At 37.4% G+C, this 17,140-nt stretch overlaps 1 protein-coding gene and 1 long non-coding RNA gene across 6 annotated transcripts in view; one reads left to right on the top strand and one right to left on the bottom strand.

Annotated features, from left to right (window-relative positions):
- LOC113620773 (uncharacterized) overlaps nucleotides 1-13,645 on the bottom strand; it is a 71,062-nt gene extending 57,417 nt beyond the window's left edge. Inside the window, exons 1-3 of one of the 4 annotated variants that reach the window (XR_003432905.1) lie at nucleotides 13,388-13,645; nucleotides 12,859-12,990; nucleotides 10,187-10,296 (exon numbers count right to left, since the gene is read on the bottom strand). This is a non-coding gene — a long non-coding RNA (uncharacterized LOC113620773). The remainder of the gene's footprint in view (nucleotides 1-10,186; nucleotides 10,297-12,858; nucleotides 12,991-13,387) is intronic. The other 3 variants (XR_003432907.1, XR_003432906.1, XR_003432904.1) reach the window with 3 other exon arrangements.
- Nucleotides 13,646-13,723: 78 nt separating this feature from the next.
- OSBPL8 (oxysterol binding protein like 8) overlaps nucleotides 13,724-17,140 on the top strand; it is a 191,162-nt gene continuing 187,745 nt past the window's right edge. For both annotated transcript variants that reach the window (XM_027107075.1, XM_027107074.1), the window contains exon 1: nucleotides 13,724-14,088. The gene's annotated coding sequence lies outside the window, so the exon portion shown is untranslated. The remainder of the gene's footprint in view (nucleotides 14,089-17,140) is intronic.

The raw sequence follows: 17,140 nt of genomic DNA, 5'->3' as shown, positions 1-17,140 counted from the left end.
AATTAAATAAAACACTCTTTTTACTTATAGAAGGTGGCAGAAATAAAAATGGAAGTTACTCTTCACTAAAGGTCTAAAAGAAGCATGTTACTATTTTAAGAGCCAGGTAAGGGAGCACCTAAACATATAAAACAAATATTAACAAATCTAAAGGGAGAAATAGAAAGCAATACAATAAAAGTAGTGGACTTTAACAACCTACTTTCATCAATGAATAGATGATCCAGACAGAAAATCAATAAAGAGCCACTGGCCTTACATGACATGTTATATTAGATTGAGCTAATAGACATATATAGAACATTCCACCCAAAGGCAACAGAATGCCATTCGCCTAAAGCACACCTGGAACATTCTCCAGGACAGATTACATGCCAGACCACAAATAATAAATTTAAGAAGACTGAAATCATAACAAACATCTTTTCTAATCACAATGGTATGAAACTAGAAATCAATTACAGGTAGAAAACTGGAAATTTCACAAGTATATGGGGATTAAACAACATGCTACTGAACAACCAATGGGTCAAAGAAGAAATCAAAAGAGAAATTAAAATATATCTTGAGAAAAATGGAAGTAGAAATAGAACATACTGAAACTTATGGAATGTAGGAAAAGCAGTTCTAAGAGGGAAGTTCATAGCAACAAATGTCTACATTAAGAAAAAGAAAGATCTCATATATATATAATTTTTGGTTGCACTGCATGTGGAATCTTAGTTCCCTGACCAGGGATCGAAACTGCACCCCTTGCATTGGAAGCACGGAGTCTTAACCACTAGATTGCCAGGGAAGTCCTGAAAGATCTCAAATAAATAACCTAACTTTACACCTCAAGGAACTGGAAAAAGAAAAACAAACTAAGCCCAAGATTAGTAGAAGGAAGGAAATAACAAAGATCAGAGTCGAAATAAATGATATAGAGACTAAAAAGACAATAGAAAAGATCAATGAAACTAAGAGGTGTTTTTTTTTAATGGAGATATAATTTACATATAACATTATATTAGTTTCAGGTGTACAACATAATGATTCGACATTTGGATATATTGCAAAATAACCACAATAACATCCATCACCACACACAGTTTCAATTTTTTTCTTGTGATGAGAACTTTTAAGATCTACTCTCTTAGCAACTTCCAAATATACAATAAAGTATGGTTAACTACACTCACCATGCTGTACATTACATCCCCAGGACTTATTTATTTTATAACTAGAAGTTTGTACCTTTTGACCACTACCACACATTTTGCCCATCCCCACCCCCTGCATCTGGCAACTACCAATCTGCTCTATTTATGAGTTTGGGGTTTTTTTGTTTGTTGTTTTTAATTTAATTTAATTTAATTTTTTAAATTTTTATTTATTTTTGGCTTCATTGGGTCTTCGTTGCTGTGTGTGGGCTTTCTCTAGTTGCGGCAAGAGGGGGCTTCTCTTGTTGCAGGGAATGGGCTCTCGGTGTGTGGGCTTCAGTAGTTGTGGCATGCAGGCTTCAGTAGTTGTGGCGCACGGGCTTAGTTGCTCCACGGCATGTGGGATCTTCCCAGACCAGGGCTCAAATCCGTGTCCCCTGCATTGGCAGGTGGATTCTTAACCACTATGCCACCAGGGAAGTCCCTGTTTTTGTTTCTTAGATTCTACATGTGAGATCATATGGTATTTATCTTTCTCCACCTGACTTATTTCACTTAGCATAATGTCCTCAAGATCTATCCATGTTGCTGCAAATGTCAGAATTTCCTTCTTTTTTATGGCTGAATAATACATATATATTACATTTTCTTGATCTATTCATCTATCAGTGGGCACTTAGGTTGCTTCCATGTCTTGGCTATTGTAAATAATGCTGCAATAAACAAGTAAGTGCAGATATCACTTGAGTTTGTTTTTCATTTCTTTCAGATAAATACCCAGAAGTGAAACTGCTGGATAACATGGTAGCTCTATTTTTAATTTTTTGAGGACCCTCCATACTGTTTTCCATAGTAGCTGCATCAATTTACATCCCCACTAAAGGTGCACAAAGGTTCCCTTTTCTCCACATCCATGCCAACACTTGTTATTTCTTGTTTTTTTGATAATAGCCATTCTAACAGGTGTGAGGTGATATCTTATTATGGTTTTGACTTGTAGTTCCCTGACGATTACTGATGTTGAGCATCTTTTCATGTACATGCTGGCTATCAGTATGTCTTCTTTTTAAAAATGTCTATTCAGCTCCTCTCTCCAATCTTCTCCATTTCTGAAGCCAGAACCTGAACGTTATTATTGATCTTCCCTTCTTCTTCAACCCCTAAATCAAGCTAACATCAATATTAAGCCTTTCTCCAATGAAAAAAGAAGAGGGCTCACTAAGGAATTTGGGAGCAATTAAAGAAAGATAAACAGAGCAGAGAAAGACAAAGTTGCAAAGGAGACTCAGAAAGAGTCAGAAAGACAGGATGAAAACTAAGAGAATATGATAACATAAAAACTAAAGAAGAGAATTTCTGTCCAAAGACAAACAAGAGACAAAGAAGTTGTGAATTAGCCATGACTGCTAAAGTGAAAAGGCTGTGTGGATCTGCTGCTAATGTAGCCCTCCCGAGCCATAGGTAAGATGCATGGGCCAAGGAAATCAGCAGGCAAAGAGAGGCTTTGAAGAAGTTACCAGCTAGGCTGGTGCCCTGGCAACCTCCCAAGCTGGAATGTACAGACTCGTGTTGATATGTGGGCTAAGTAGGAAATAGCGATTTTTTTTAAAAAAATAAGCTTTTGTTATTATAAAAGCATTATATGCAACATAGAAAGTTGGAACTATAAATAAGCAAAATAGGAAAATAAAAACAACCATATTCCCTGTATAGAGTTTACCACTGTTAACAGTTTATTGTATACCTTTATTTACCCCTATATATGCATACATATATATAAATACGCATTTTTTAAACAAAGTGGTATCATACTTGATGTGCAGTTTTGTAACTTAGTTACCTTTTTAAAATTAACAATCTCTACCTTTACCTTTCCAAGTCAATACATTTTCATCTTATCTAAAACTCAAATTCAGATTTCCTCATTAGGCTCCAAAATACCTTTACTTTGAGAATAATAATTAAAAGTAAAGAATTATTATTTATTTTTCATTTCCTGTAGGAACTGTATTTCAGGGTAACCAAAGTGTTCCAAGTAATAAAGGAAAGCTCTAGTTTACTAAAGAATGTTAGAATATAGTAGGAATGATGAAATTAGAATTAATTTTGCAATTCTTATTGAAATTATTGGCTCATGTAAGGGTTTTTAATGGGTGTTAAAGGATGAGCTTCATGTTTGAAGGGGAAGTGGACATCTCTATACTATCAAAGTAATGTCATACAAATTACTTCCTAGTCACAAGTTTATAAAGTAGAGATAAGACTGCCATATCATTAATTCAGTTATCAGTCTAAGCATCAATAATTGTCGTTAAATAGCATGAAAGATGCTGTAGAAAAATATACTACATCACCTACAAGTATTCTAGCCCAAAATGTTTATCTTGAATTGATCAAGTCTTCATCTTTTAAAGAAAGAGTTCAAAAAGCCATTTTTACAACTATCAAAAATCATGTTCTTGTTTGCTAAGTGACTGGGAAGGCAGAAAAATAAGGAAATGTATGCATTGTGCTTAGCGATAAATTTTGTTTTACTATGATTCACTGTACTTAAGAAATAAGCTTGGCAAGAGGTGACTGCCTTAGAGAGTTGACTCCATGTATGGTAAGTAGAGGTCTGGTTGGAAGTCTTACTTGAATGGAAAACACAACTCTGAAATTGAGTCAACCTCCTGGTTGCTAACAAAGTGGCTTTCATTCTTACATTATATGTGAGATCCTGATATTTGAATTGGGGATCGTCCAGATTCTTAAATAAAACTGCTCGCATGGCCTGAGGTTATGCTCGTCTATGTATTTTTTGTAATTCTCAGAATTAGGACAGTTGATGGAAAAGGTTTGGTATCAACAGAAAGTTGGTAGTGTGTGTAGTCTGTGTATTATTTTCTTCCAACTGAGTAGAGTGAAAATACAGTTAGAAATATTATGTAGAATGCAGTATTTCCAAAAGGTAGTAATCATAACAGTTTATATTTCTTGAATTCTATAATTCCTATAACAATATGGTAAAATAGATTTTTCTTTTAAACTCCACATTAGAGATGAGGAAAAGAGCCTTGGTGAGGTCACACAGCTAATAAATGATATGGTTGGGATTAAAACCGAGATCTGTCTGACTTTATATAGAGTTGGAGCTCAACCCCTCTACACTACACTACTTCAGTGAGTCAAATTTGTATTAATAAACTTTGTAATATTGATTGAAGTGATTTTTGAGATTTTTCTGGACCTAATAGTAATACTAACTCATAACAGTTTCTAAATTAAAACTACTCACCTAATGGGAACATTTATGCATGAAATGAAAGTATCAATACTTAGTTCTTATCAAATATTAGCACTAAAGAAATAAAACATTAACAGAATACTTTTGATTTTTTTTTCAGATGTCAGTGCTATTCAAGGCAAAGCCTAAACTTTTACTTGACATTTTTTGCTACTTTTTATGAATTTGACAGTTGTGCATTTGGAATCCGTTCAAATTCTATTTGTAGTTAAATCATGTGAATGCCAAGATCAGTACATCTGCTTCTTAGCATCTGTAGAGTAATCTGTATTTGCAAAATGCCTTATATAAATTTAAACATGTTAACATGCTCAATCAGATTTATTTACCACAGGTTATATGATGTTAGGCTTTTCACAGTAGTTTAAAAAAGGTTTGGAGCAAATAATAGGTAGCATGAGTTGCTTTTGATTTGAATACTTTTACTCAAAATAATCATAGACATGATAAGGAGGAAATGATTATTATATTTGGTTAAGTGTAGAAAATAAGTAATAATTGTAGAGTACATTTCCATTAGCCTGACCTATAGGTAGAGAAAAGAAAGTAACATGTTTTGAAGGTCTTTTTTTTTTTTTTTTATTAAGCAGGGGCACAGTTATAGTTGAGAGTATGTGTCCCTAAGAAATGAGACATTTTAAAAAACATAATCACATATCATTATTATAATCAATAATTCCTTAATATCATGTAACACGCAGTCAGTATTAAAATTTCCCTGATATCCCACTAATTTTTTTTATAAAAGTTGTTTGAATCAGAATCTAAAAAAGGTCCATACATTGCATTTGGTTGATATGTCTGATGAATCTATTTTAATCCATAACAGTGCCCGTCTTTTATTTCTTGCCTTTATTTGTCAATAAAGGTCATTATCTTCTAGAATTTTCCCTGTTCTTAGTTTAGATTCTTGTATTTATATAGTGTACGACTTTTGTAATAAGGAAGGTGGGGAGAGTTAGAATGCAAATGATGTCAGGTCCAAGACTATTGGCTGACAGCAATAGGAAGTTAGGGGGAAGTAATCAACAATGAGGGACCACCGAGGTGAAGTCTTTGGCCATCTCTGGAAAGGAGTTGACATTCAAAGACAAAGTCTTAAATGGAGCTGTGCCAACTCCAGTCCATTTCCAGGAGGGGGTTACAGAGATTAGTGGTTAAAGGAAAGGACTGGGGGAGTGGGAGCCTGGTCGTAGCTGTACATGTAAGAATAGTAGGCAAAAGTAAAGCTCGCACAGGAATTGACTGAAAACAACTAGGGAAGAATATCAGCAAGGCCCAGAACAGAGGGATAAACCTGACCTGAACGCACTAGGTGGATGTTATTGGAACACAGAGTAGGTGCCTTTTTTCTCCCCATTGTCACCTCTGGGTACCAATGTTCTAGGGGGGTAGAAGAGACACCCAATACCTAGGATATCTGGTAGCAGGCATCTAGATAAGTAGGACCTGTCCTTGTTGGGAGGGGTAGGTAGATGGCTGCTACCTGATAATGTTGGAGTATGACACCTTCACTGCCAGCAGAGACCAGCAGAAAGGACAGTTTTGAAACACTGTTAGTTTATAGGGTGGGGCCTCTTGCCCGCTTCGCATCCATTTCAGTAAAGAGGTGGAGTAACCTATAGATTCTTAACAATTTTTTTTCTTTGTAAATAGGATGGGCCTCAGTCCCAGTAAAACTGATAACTTATTAAATTGAAGAATTAGGTACAATTTGGTTCAAACAAATTGAATTACTTGTGACCTCTCAGAAAGTTTATAGATATATAAATACAGGCTGAACAAAGTTAACTGGAATAATCTATACTAGTAATATATAATCTTTTATACGTTAAAAGATACAAAGAAATAAGTCATTTGAACATTCTGCAGTGAAATAATAGTTTTATCAAGAAAGTATTATAGAAGTAAGTATATTTTGAATATTATCATGAGGTTGAGGGAAAGAAAGATAGTAAAGCTTTGGTTAAATAAAGTTATCATTTCTTTGCATTACAGTTACCACAATTTTAGAAATTTAAGGGATTATGTGTTCTATGTTTCCCATGTTTACATAATTGTGATAACAGCCTTTTATACACTCTCCTAAAATTGAAATGAAAAACACATTTACAACCTGGAAAGCATAGTCTAGGTAGCCATCAGAAAGAAATGGCTTCTTTTAAAAATTTATGTGTTTAGGGTGCCCTCTGAGCTTAATTAAAACTCAGGAGTCAATCCTTACACCTGAGCATAAATTTATAACTATTTCCAGAGATGATGTTAAAAGTCAGCATGCACCTAACTTTGAATAGGCAATGTGGGTGGAAAGAGTAGGCAGAGCTTTTCACTAAGACTTAATTGTCCTTAACCTGTGAATACATAATTACATAATTCATTATGATGAACTTTCATGTGGGAAAGTTCTATGGTGGGAATCATTAATTCTTCATAGTTATGTGAAAAAAGTATATAATTCTGTTTTTTATTATTCTAAATCATGATCTCCTAAATATACGTTAATGCCTTAGTCTGATTATTAATGAAATATCTTCATTGGTACATTATGCAAATTTGAACTAAGAATGTCATTATGAAGAAAAACACTTAAAATGCTACACCAGTACAGTTATTTAAAAAGAGAATACCAACAAAATATTAACACAGTTTTGCCTATATGGATGAGAACAGAGAAAAAAACGGAAATGTTTAGTGTTTTTGCTTTTAAGGGCATATATTAGATGGAGATAATAATACAAATGGGTGACATACTTGGTCTGATGAGGTCTATTTAATAGTAGGTGTAAGTGAGAATCTGGTTAGACTTATTCTGCTGTTAGGCATCTGAAAGATTATTTTTTTTCTTTTAAAAATATAGAAATAGGACTTCCCCGGTGGTGCAGTGGTTAAGAATCTGCCTGCCAATGCAGGGGACATGGGTTCGAGCCCTGGTCCGGGAAGATCCCACATGCCGCGGAACAACTAAGCCCGTGTACCACAACTACTGAGCCTGTGCTTTAAAGCCCACGAGCCACAACTACTGAAGCCCACGTGCCTAGAGCCCATGCTCTGCAACAAGAGAAGCCACTGCAATGAGAAGCCTGCGCACCACAACGAAGACCCAATGCAGCCAAAAATAAATAAATAAATAAATTTATTTAAAAAAAAAAAAATATATATATAGGGCTTCCCTGGTGGCGCAGTGGTTGATAGTCCGCCTGCCGATGCAGGGGACACGGGTTCGTGCCCCAGTCCAGGAAGATCCCACATGCCGTGGAGCGGCTGGGCCTGTGAGCCATGGCCGCTAAGCCTGTGCGTCCAGAGCCTGTGGCCCGCAACAGGAGAGGCCACAACAGTGAGAGGCCCGCGTAACGCAAAAAACAAACAAAAAAACAAACAAAAAACATATATATATATATATATAAATAATTTTAACAATTCTTATTGTTTTGCATAGTCAATAGTTTTTAGATTTATGTAAATATTTGCCACTTTCAATGCTTTTCCTTTAGTCTCAACCCTCAAACCTCCCATTTAGGATCATTTTATTTTTGTCTGAAGAAAGAAAATTTCTTTAGACTTTGTTAGTGAGAATCTATTAGCAGGGAACTCTGCTCTTTCCTGAAAATGCCTTTATTTTTGCCTCTTTCTTGAAATATCTTTTCACTGGGTATTGAATTCTAGGCTGACAGTCATTTTCTTTCAGCCCATTGAATATATTATTTCATTGTCTTTTGGTTTCTATTGTTACTGATGAAAAGTCACATCACTTTTGAGGATAATCTGTAGTTTTTTCCTCTACTACTTTTAAGGTTTTCTCTTTTGTTTTTATTTTCCTAGACTTTCACTATAATGTATCTAAGTGTGGATTTATTATTCTTTAACTTGCTTGGGATTTGAGAGACTTCCTAAGTCTGTGGATTGGAGTCTTTCATAAGTTCTGTAAAGTTCTCATCCACTATTTTGTCAAATATTGCCTCTGGCCCATTTTCTCTTTCCTATTCTTCTGGAGCTATAATTAGAATTATTTTAGATCTTCTCACAATGTCTTCCATGTCACTTAGAGCCTCTTTTATATTTTTCATTTATTTTTCTTTTTCTGTTGCATTTGGGATAATTTTTTCATCTTTATCTCCCAGTTCACTAGATAGTATTTCTGCTGTGTCAAATAGACTATTAAACTTGCCCACTGAATTTTAAATTTTAATAATTTATTTTTTTAAATTCATTAAGTTCAATTTTTTCAAGTATCTTTAGTCATTCTTGTTTTCTGTATATATTTTCAAGCTTGTTTTTTATTCCTTTATTCTTATTTTATATTTTTTATAGTCTGTGGCTGGTAATTTCAGTATCTGTAGCCCTTTTTAATCTGTTTCTGCTGTCTTATATTTCTACTGTTTCTCACTAATGGTGTTTTTCTTCTGTGCTTGTTATTCTTTAAAATGTGAGCTGCTAATTTTCCTCAGAATTTTATTTATAACCATTCTTTAAGGCTTAAGATGAAGGTGCATTCCTTCAGAGAGGATTGGCATTTGCTTCTGCCAGCTGCCTGAGAGCACAATAATTCAAAATTATTCTTAATTAACTTATCAGCTTAAGGTGGTTTGGGATCACCCAGATAGTATGAATTCAAGTTACGTTTTTGTGTGAGAGCTGGATTGAGTCCAAATTCTGAGATATGATTTTGCTTTTCCCTTGATCATAGGTGCTAACATTTAAGATAGTAAATTTTCTTTGTAGACTTGGGGATGGGTGTGTATGCTAGCAAGGGGCAAGTCTATTTCTAACATCTTTATTCTGAATGAATAATCCTTGGAACCAAAGCTTTCTCCCCCCACGCCCCACTCTGTGTAGGGCAGGTTATGGGTTTTGTCTCTTATAAGACCACGAAAACGTCATGTTAACTGGGTTTGGCAAATGCCCATGGGGTAAAGGCTGGCTTTAGGATCTGCTCAACTCTCTAGGTTTCTGTCTTCATTTAATTTTCTTGACCTAATAATTTCTTACTTTATTGCCAGTTAATCAATATATTTAATAAGGTTAAAAAATATTTTTCCAGGTATTTATTTGTTTTCAGTGTGATCACTGACTGAGGTACCTATTCCATGATATTGCCAGAAACAAAGCCTATATTCTTCTTTAAAGTTTATTATCCAAATTTTCCTGGAGGGATATTTGGTTAAGATAAATAATAGTAAACAAAAATGCTTAAAATCAATATGCAAATATTTTGCAAGCAAATCTGTAGATTTTATAAAGAGTTTCTTTTTAATATAAATTTTAGTTGAATGTTTATCAAATATGTGGTTGACTGTTTTGTAGATGTGTATTATTTTGTTTTATTAAATAGAAGTTTGAATACTGTTCTATAGTGCATTTAGCCTTTGAACCACTAATCTGCTGGCTCATATTCACTTTAGGTGATCTGCCAGGTTATACTATATAACAATTTCAAAAATCTCTGTGACTTAAAACAATAAATATTTATGTTTTACTCTTGTTTCGTGTTAGTAGCTGCAGGTCAGTTGCTGCAGTACTGCTCCAGGGTAAAGGTCAGTTTCAGGTCTGCTCCACATATTTTCTTATTCTGAGACCCTATTTGGAACATGCTTTTCTCATGGTAGGCAGCACAAGACTAACAGATTGCCCTGAATGTTGCACTAAAACTTAAAGATGTTAGCATGTGTCACGTCTGCTCACAAACAATTGGCTAGAGCAAGTCATTATGACCAAGAATAATAAAACAATCTACCATAGTCTTCAAAATTATGTTAAATACCTTATTTATGTTTTAGGTTGCTCTCAATCCAGTCTTCTTAGAACAAATGAGGATTTTAACCTAAAATCCTCATCAGCAATCTTTGGCAATGTAAGTGTCTAAACGGAAGGCTAAAGGAAAAAAAACAAAAAACCCTTAAGCCAAATTTCTTACATTCTAGGTCAGAGTTTTCTGTGGGAAAGATTATCATGCCTGTCAGTGCTTAAACTGATTTGGAAAAAAGAACTTTTCAATCTTAGAAATGTATAATTAATTAAACACCAGGTAAAGAGATGAATTTTCAGTGGAGTTTAAATTGGATAGTTATAATAAAAAGTTTTAGTTTAATATGCTATTCTTAAAATCATTTAAGAGTAGCAAACTTGCAGGGCCTCTCTTCACATAACAAATGGAAGTTATTGAATATTTTTCAGTTACAGTGCAAGATCACATATTACAATTTCTGCTTATGTTGTGATTACATTGAAAATGCTAGACTGAATGATTATTTCCTGGAATCATAGAATACCAGATTTGAAAGGATCTGAAAAGCATATATTTTTCAACTGTAGTGTATTGATATGCCATTTTGCTGCAATCAATTGTGAGGTATGTTAAAATCATTAGTTATTCATGACAAGTAACTATTACTAGCGACAGTTAAAATACAGAATATTATTAAAGATATACTTGAAACCCAGCAGAGCCCTGTGGGGCCTTCCCAGGGACAGATCCCCGAGTCCCCTCCCCCACTCTTGTTTATAGAAAAGCTTTTGCCTCCTAGGCCTTCCCCAAGTTCCAAAGAGCAAATTTAATCTGAGAAGTGAGAAAATGCAGAAACAAAGGAAAACAGTCAAGCACAACAAAATAATAATTGTTTAGCCATAAAACAAAGTCAAGGCCTTTAGTTCCTCCTCAAGGGCTATAGATAATATCCTGAGCCATATCCTTGAGTTGTTTTGCAGAAACTAAAGCGTGTACCAGGCGGAAGAAGTTAACTGCTGACCACAAGCACACAGACCCCAGACTGGTTGGAAGCAAAAGGATGATGTGTTGACTCCCAAAATAACCACCCTGTTACCTCACCACCAACCAGTCAGAAGGATGTCCACAAGCTGATCAGGCACCCTGAGACCCTCTCCCTCACCTTGCCTTTAAAAACCCTTCCCTGAAAGCCATTGTGAAAGATATACTTGGGTCTTTTCAGCATGAGCTCCTCCTTCTCTTTGCTTGGTCCCATATTGGGCATCTTGCAGTAAACTCTGTACTTTCCTTCACCACAACTTGGTGTTAATGAGTGGCTTTACTATGTGCCAGCGAGGGCACCCAAGTCTGATTCTGCAATATACTTACACTTGTCTTCCTATAATATCTTCACTTTCACTTACTTGCATTCTGATTTTGTGTGTGTGGGTGTGGGTGTGGGTGTGTGTGTCTGAAAGGAGTTATAGCTAGTTTGAAAAGAATTTGCATAATCCTGTGTACACCATGGCTACTTGTTTCAAATGTGAACATTATCCCCTGGAAATAAAGATTGAGCATCATTCCTTAAAGAGCATGTAGTCAACTTCCTACTTTTATTAGAACTTGAAATACAGAGAGTAATTTATCTAGCCACATATCTAGTTAGTTACGTCTATAATCTAGGCCTCCTTGATTCCAGTACAGTGCTTTCCATTTCAATAAATGACCATTTGTTTTCGTCAGACAGTATAAGAAAGTGGGGTTGAGGCATTAGAGGATTAGGCAAGGCAATTCATCTACTTCTAATCTTTAGTCTTAGTTCCCAAAGTAAAGGAAAAGCACCAGACAAACGGAGCCCAGATGGTATATTTTGCATGTTATCTATGCTCTAGGAACATTCTTTTTGAAATCTATTTGATCACAACTCACAATAAGAAATACAGTTTAAATCACAACACAGGACATACGCACCCTCCCCCATAACTGAAACAGAAGTTTCACAAAGAATTCTTCTCCTTATTATATGTGCACTCTGATCTTCCATTTTTGATTCCAGTCTAGCCTATTTCACTAAAAAAAAAAATTGACTTTTGAGCCAGTTTGAAAACCCCTGTCCTAGAAAATAGAAGGCAGGCTTCAATCTGCTGACAAACTCCAAAATTACTAGCTTTGCTGAAATTGTGTCATTCACAGAATACTAAACCTCCTTCATATGTATTTGAACTACAAGTACAATCTCTCAAACTTCAGAACAGAGCCTATAGAATCTTTTCCTCACTGGAACACCAGTTCATTACAATATCTCATAGATTCTAAGACTCATTGTTTTTCATATTTTAACATCTCTGAGTTCAAGATGTGTCTTTAAAAAATCGGTGGCATGGCATAGTTTAATTGGCAGTATTTCTTTTCTTTCTTGGGTAACATGAAATAATGGTAAGACTTAAAGTCCATGATTTCTTAGAGTTTCTATGAAATAGCTTAGTTCATAGGATTATATAGGCCGAACTCTATTGCTTAATTCATCTCAAAGTATCCAGTTGATCAGAATACTTCCTGCCGTCTTAAGAAAATGTAATGAGGAGATGACAATCACTTAAGAAAAAAACTTAGTTCTGGGTTAGAAGGAAAAATGAGTTACAAACTGAGTTTGGTTATTATATAAAGCTTTTTCATGTGCCTTCATTGTTAGCAGAATTTGATTATGATCTTTCTGCTTTTCTACCTACCTTATTTTTGTATTGTTACTGTCTTTTAGTCACTCCCATTTTACTCTTCCTCTCAATAACAGGGTTGGGGGGAGCGTTCCTTGGACTACCGTTAAAAAGGAAGGCAAAAAGTTATGTCCAAAGTTAAGGTACCTGAAAAAAAAAATCAAGAATTAGGCTTTATTTTTTAAAATGGAACGAACTGTCAAATTCCTGTGTAGCAGTTTAAACTGCCACCAACCTAACACATAGTAAAACTTAATGACTGTAAAACTGGCACAAAGGATCCTGAACAGGACCAGGAACCAAATTAAAATTTCTAGGCTATTTGCATCCCAGCGTGAAGGAAATGCACCATCCTCTCCTCAAAAATAAAAAGCTCTCATGAAGAAACCAGTACACTAAATGTCACAATTAACGTGCTACTAGAAATAGGAACAAGTAGTTACTGCTTTCCAAGCCAGACACCACGATGCCTTCTGCTTTTCTTTGTTTGACTAAAACTCTAGTCAAGCCCCAGGCTGGGGAGGCGGGGGCCCCTGCGCCCTACCCGGGAGCTCTCCGGTGCAGCCTCCTTAGATGAGGCAGGGCCCTGCACGACCGGTCCCGAAGACCTCGCCTCAACAGGCGAGGTAGGTTCGCCTCCCGAGACCGCCCCAAGGGGTGCAGAGGCGGTTCGGCGGCGTTCACACTCTGCCTGAACCAGGTGTTGACAGTTGCTCCAGCCCGGCTGTCTCCAGCCAGGCAGAGGAGGGTTCTCCAAGGCCGCCTCCGCGCGTCGTCACGTGACGGGAAGGGGGTGCGACCGGAGCCCGCTAGTAGGGGGCGGGACTGGGGGCGGGGCCTCGAATGTGAAGGATCTCGGAGGCTCTGGATGCCCAAAGAGGTGGCGGCTCGGCCGATGACAGCATTAGGCCGCGACGCGTTCCCGGCCGGGCGGTGGTGGTAGCGGCAGCCCGAGCGGCTGCAGCGTTTGCTTTCGCCGGGGCGGTAGCCGCCGCCGGTAGCCCGCAGACGGAGGGGAAGTGGGGGCCCGCCCTGGCTGGTAGACCGCAGGGCCGGAGTTCCCGCCCTCCTAGCGGGCCGAACGGGCAGTGCCTCCGTGGCGGCCAGGCAGCGCTCTTGGTCTGAGCTCGCGCCCCAGCTGCCGCCGGCGACAGCGGCCGAGAGAAGTTGGGGTTCGATTGGACGCGTGCCGGGCCCCAGAGGAACCGGCCGCCTGCGCCCCGCCTCTCCGGGGGCTCCACACCGGTGAGTGTCGAGCCGGTCCCCGAGTTGGGGGGCGGCGGGTTCGCACCCCTACGGGCGACTGCACCCCTTGACTCCCACGTTCTGAGCTGGGGCGGGCGGGCACTCCGGGCCCCCGCGCCGGGGAGTTTTTCTTTGGCTCCTTTGTCCCCTTTTGGAGTGGGAAATTCCAAAGGCTGGCGGGGATGGAGTGTTTTGGGGCCCACGGTAAGTGCGTCTGCAAACCTTCCAAAGCCGCGGCAGGGGCAGGGGCCGGTACGAGATTTTTGTTGGCCCTGAGTGTGTGCCTCCTCCCGAAGTTTGACTGGGCGGACGGCAGGGTCTCGCCGGAAGCCCCGGCGCCCTGGAGAGCTGGCGCTTTGTCACTTGGTGCCGTTAAGGCGAGGCTCCCGTTTTCCTGTGACAGCCCCAGAGGAGGCTGTGCCGCGCATCGCAGACCTCACCCGCCCTTGCAGAGCCGAGGGCCATGGTGGTTGGTGTTCCTCTAAACCTCAGTTCCTGTGGCCTTCTTGTAGCGTAGGAGGAAGGCGAAGCCTTTGCTGTACTTTTAAATGTAATGTTTTTGAGTGCCTTCTCAAGAATGGAATCAGGTTCCAAGGAGCTTCACAAAGAGCGTGCGTTTGGTTCATTGAGGCATCCGCTCAAGACCGGCCGAGGCGAAGCAACAGTATATGCAGATTTTCCATTCACAAAAGTCATTTAACACCCTTCTTTATGAGAGACATGTGCGGTTGGGGAACATACTTAATTTCATTTTATCTAAATGCTGCCTGAAATAATAGGTAACTTGGGCTCCTACTTAAACAGATGGGGAAATTTACCCAACTGATGATATATGCATGTTTACTTTAAATAATTTAATGAAGTTTTTGCCTTTCTGATGCTGGAAGACGTAAATGACTTCTAAGTAGTATTAGAATGCACTGTGTATGGTAGGGTTATTCGTTTTTAATTAACTTCCCCTGAAAGTTAACCTCAAATTAGTGCCACTTTAGGTCTTTTCAAATAGTCATTTAAAAGGTGTTTTTTGGTTTTTTTTAGTCCCTCCCTTAGGATTCCAAGGATTGTGGAGGAACATGGGTGGAATGCTTGTTAGGTTTCCTCCTTCCGTCCCATCAAGTGTCATCTAAACTTGATCATGCTGAGAGACTAGGATCAATTTCTGTGCTTGCTAGATAGAACCTGTTTTGCAGTGAAATTAAGATCATGCTAGTTTTATGAAACAGGTTGGGGAAGGAAGAGTAAAGGCATGCAATTTGTCCTCTATTAAAAGTACAGAGAATTTCAAATATTTGTTACCCCTTTATTGATAGTAATTATGTATAGAATGACTACCATATGCCTGTTTAAAGTAATGGGAAAGGGAATAGATGAAACATAAGAACTACCTTTTAGGTCTTTAATTATGGAGCTTAAGTTGTTGTGGTCAAATTCCATCTGAACCATTTGAGCTACAATACATTGTACACAGGTGCTTAGAAGTGCCTGTTTAATTAAAAATGGTCATGGTTTATTTCTCTTTCATTGAATCATAATATTTGTTGTAGCTGTGATCTATGAAAAGGTGCTGCTACAATTATTTCAGTTAGAATATTATTACATTTTAGAGACAATCAAATATGTTTCTTACAAAACATTTATGGCACCTATAAATTTGGCAATACCTAGTTTTTAGGTTTCTTTTGAATTGAAAAGCCTTAAAATATACTTTGGAGTAAGTACATATACTGTTTATAATGAAATTATGTTTTAGTTTTGATTTAAGAAAAAAGTGGTAAAATTAACAAAATTTGCATTATAAAAAGGTCTTTCTTTTTAAAGGACTAATTGCATAATTTAACTAGTGAGAGCTCTTAGTACATTTAAACTTGGTTTACAAATAATCCTTCAAGAGCATGTTACTTGAATTGAAGCATGAATGACAAAATAAAGAATTGATACTTAGATGTAGTTTTCTAATATTATTTTGGAAAATCCTTATCCTAATAATACTTGAAGTTTTATATTTTAATATCTATGTTATCGAAAGCTGAACACATTTATAGGGATGATTTTGGAGCATTGGGGGATTTAAAAGTAGAAGACATAGGTGCTATCTTATTCTTATGAATATGACCTACAAATAATACATAAATACAACTTGAATTAAAAAGCCTGTACATACTTCATTAATGAAGGTGCCTGCGTGCAAGGAGATTGAAGTATAGTTTCCTTGTGGTTAGGACACAGGAAGAGATATCTGGACTAATGTGTGAAGATTTCATGTCAATATTTTCTTTCAGGAAATCCCTGAAAGATTTTAGATCTTCCTTCCACCTTGGTCCCCACCCTCTCATATATCCTCTCAAAGGCATGAAGTTGAAGGTCTCATCCAGAACACATGATAGAAGGGATTTTTCCTCCCTGAAAAATGTTATCAAGTTTGCAAGGAGAGCTTTCTTCAGAGACCTTGTAGGAAAGGAGTTCTTGTTCTGAAACATCAAATTCTTCTACCCTATGTTATTCTTACTTTTATTAAAATTGGAAACAATGTAAGCTCTCCATGATAGCAAGGACCATTGACTTTCCAAATGCTTAATAGTCATCGAATAAAAAAATGTAGTTCCAGATGTACAACTGGAGAACAAAGAGGAGTATGTGATAATGTAGTTCAAATTAGATACAAGCAGTGAGGTGACAAAGAAATGATGTTGGCTTGGCAGGAGGGAAGCAGGTCATTTAATCTGGGGAACTTTCTTGGAGGAGGTGATTCTTCATTTAAGTCTTCTGAAAGCTGTATATCTGATGATAAGCAGGTGTTCTAAGAGGGGTAGACAGCATGAACCAAAGCATTTAAATTGGACTGGGTAGTCATGTCAGATTAAACACAGTGAGTCTTTTTTGGTAACATTCTGAAGAATTTTTCTTCTTCCCTCATAACTGTTACCTCTCCCAGATAAAAAGATTGGCACACTTTATAAGAGCTAAAATTTAGAGTAGTTGAGTTTTGGAAGAGACAATGGTACAGTGAAAGCAAGAGCATTGATCTGGGGGTTAGAAAATTTGAATTGGATTT

Source organism: Aethalodelphis obliquidens, unplaced genomic scaffold, assembly GCF_003676395.1.
Source record: "Aethalodelphis obliquidens isolate GAN/ISIS:26980383/991018 unplaced genomic scaffold, ASM367639v1 scaffold8, whole genome shotgun sequence".
Lineage (NCBI taxonomy): Eukaryota > Metazoa > Chordata > Mammalia > Artiodactyla > Delphinidae > Aethalodelphis > Aethalodelphis obliquidens.
Note: the sequence above shows the minus strand (reverse complement) of the source record. Positions and strands in the feature narration are given on the sequence as shown.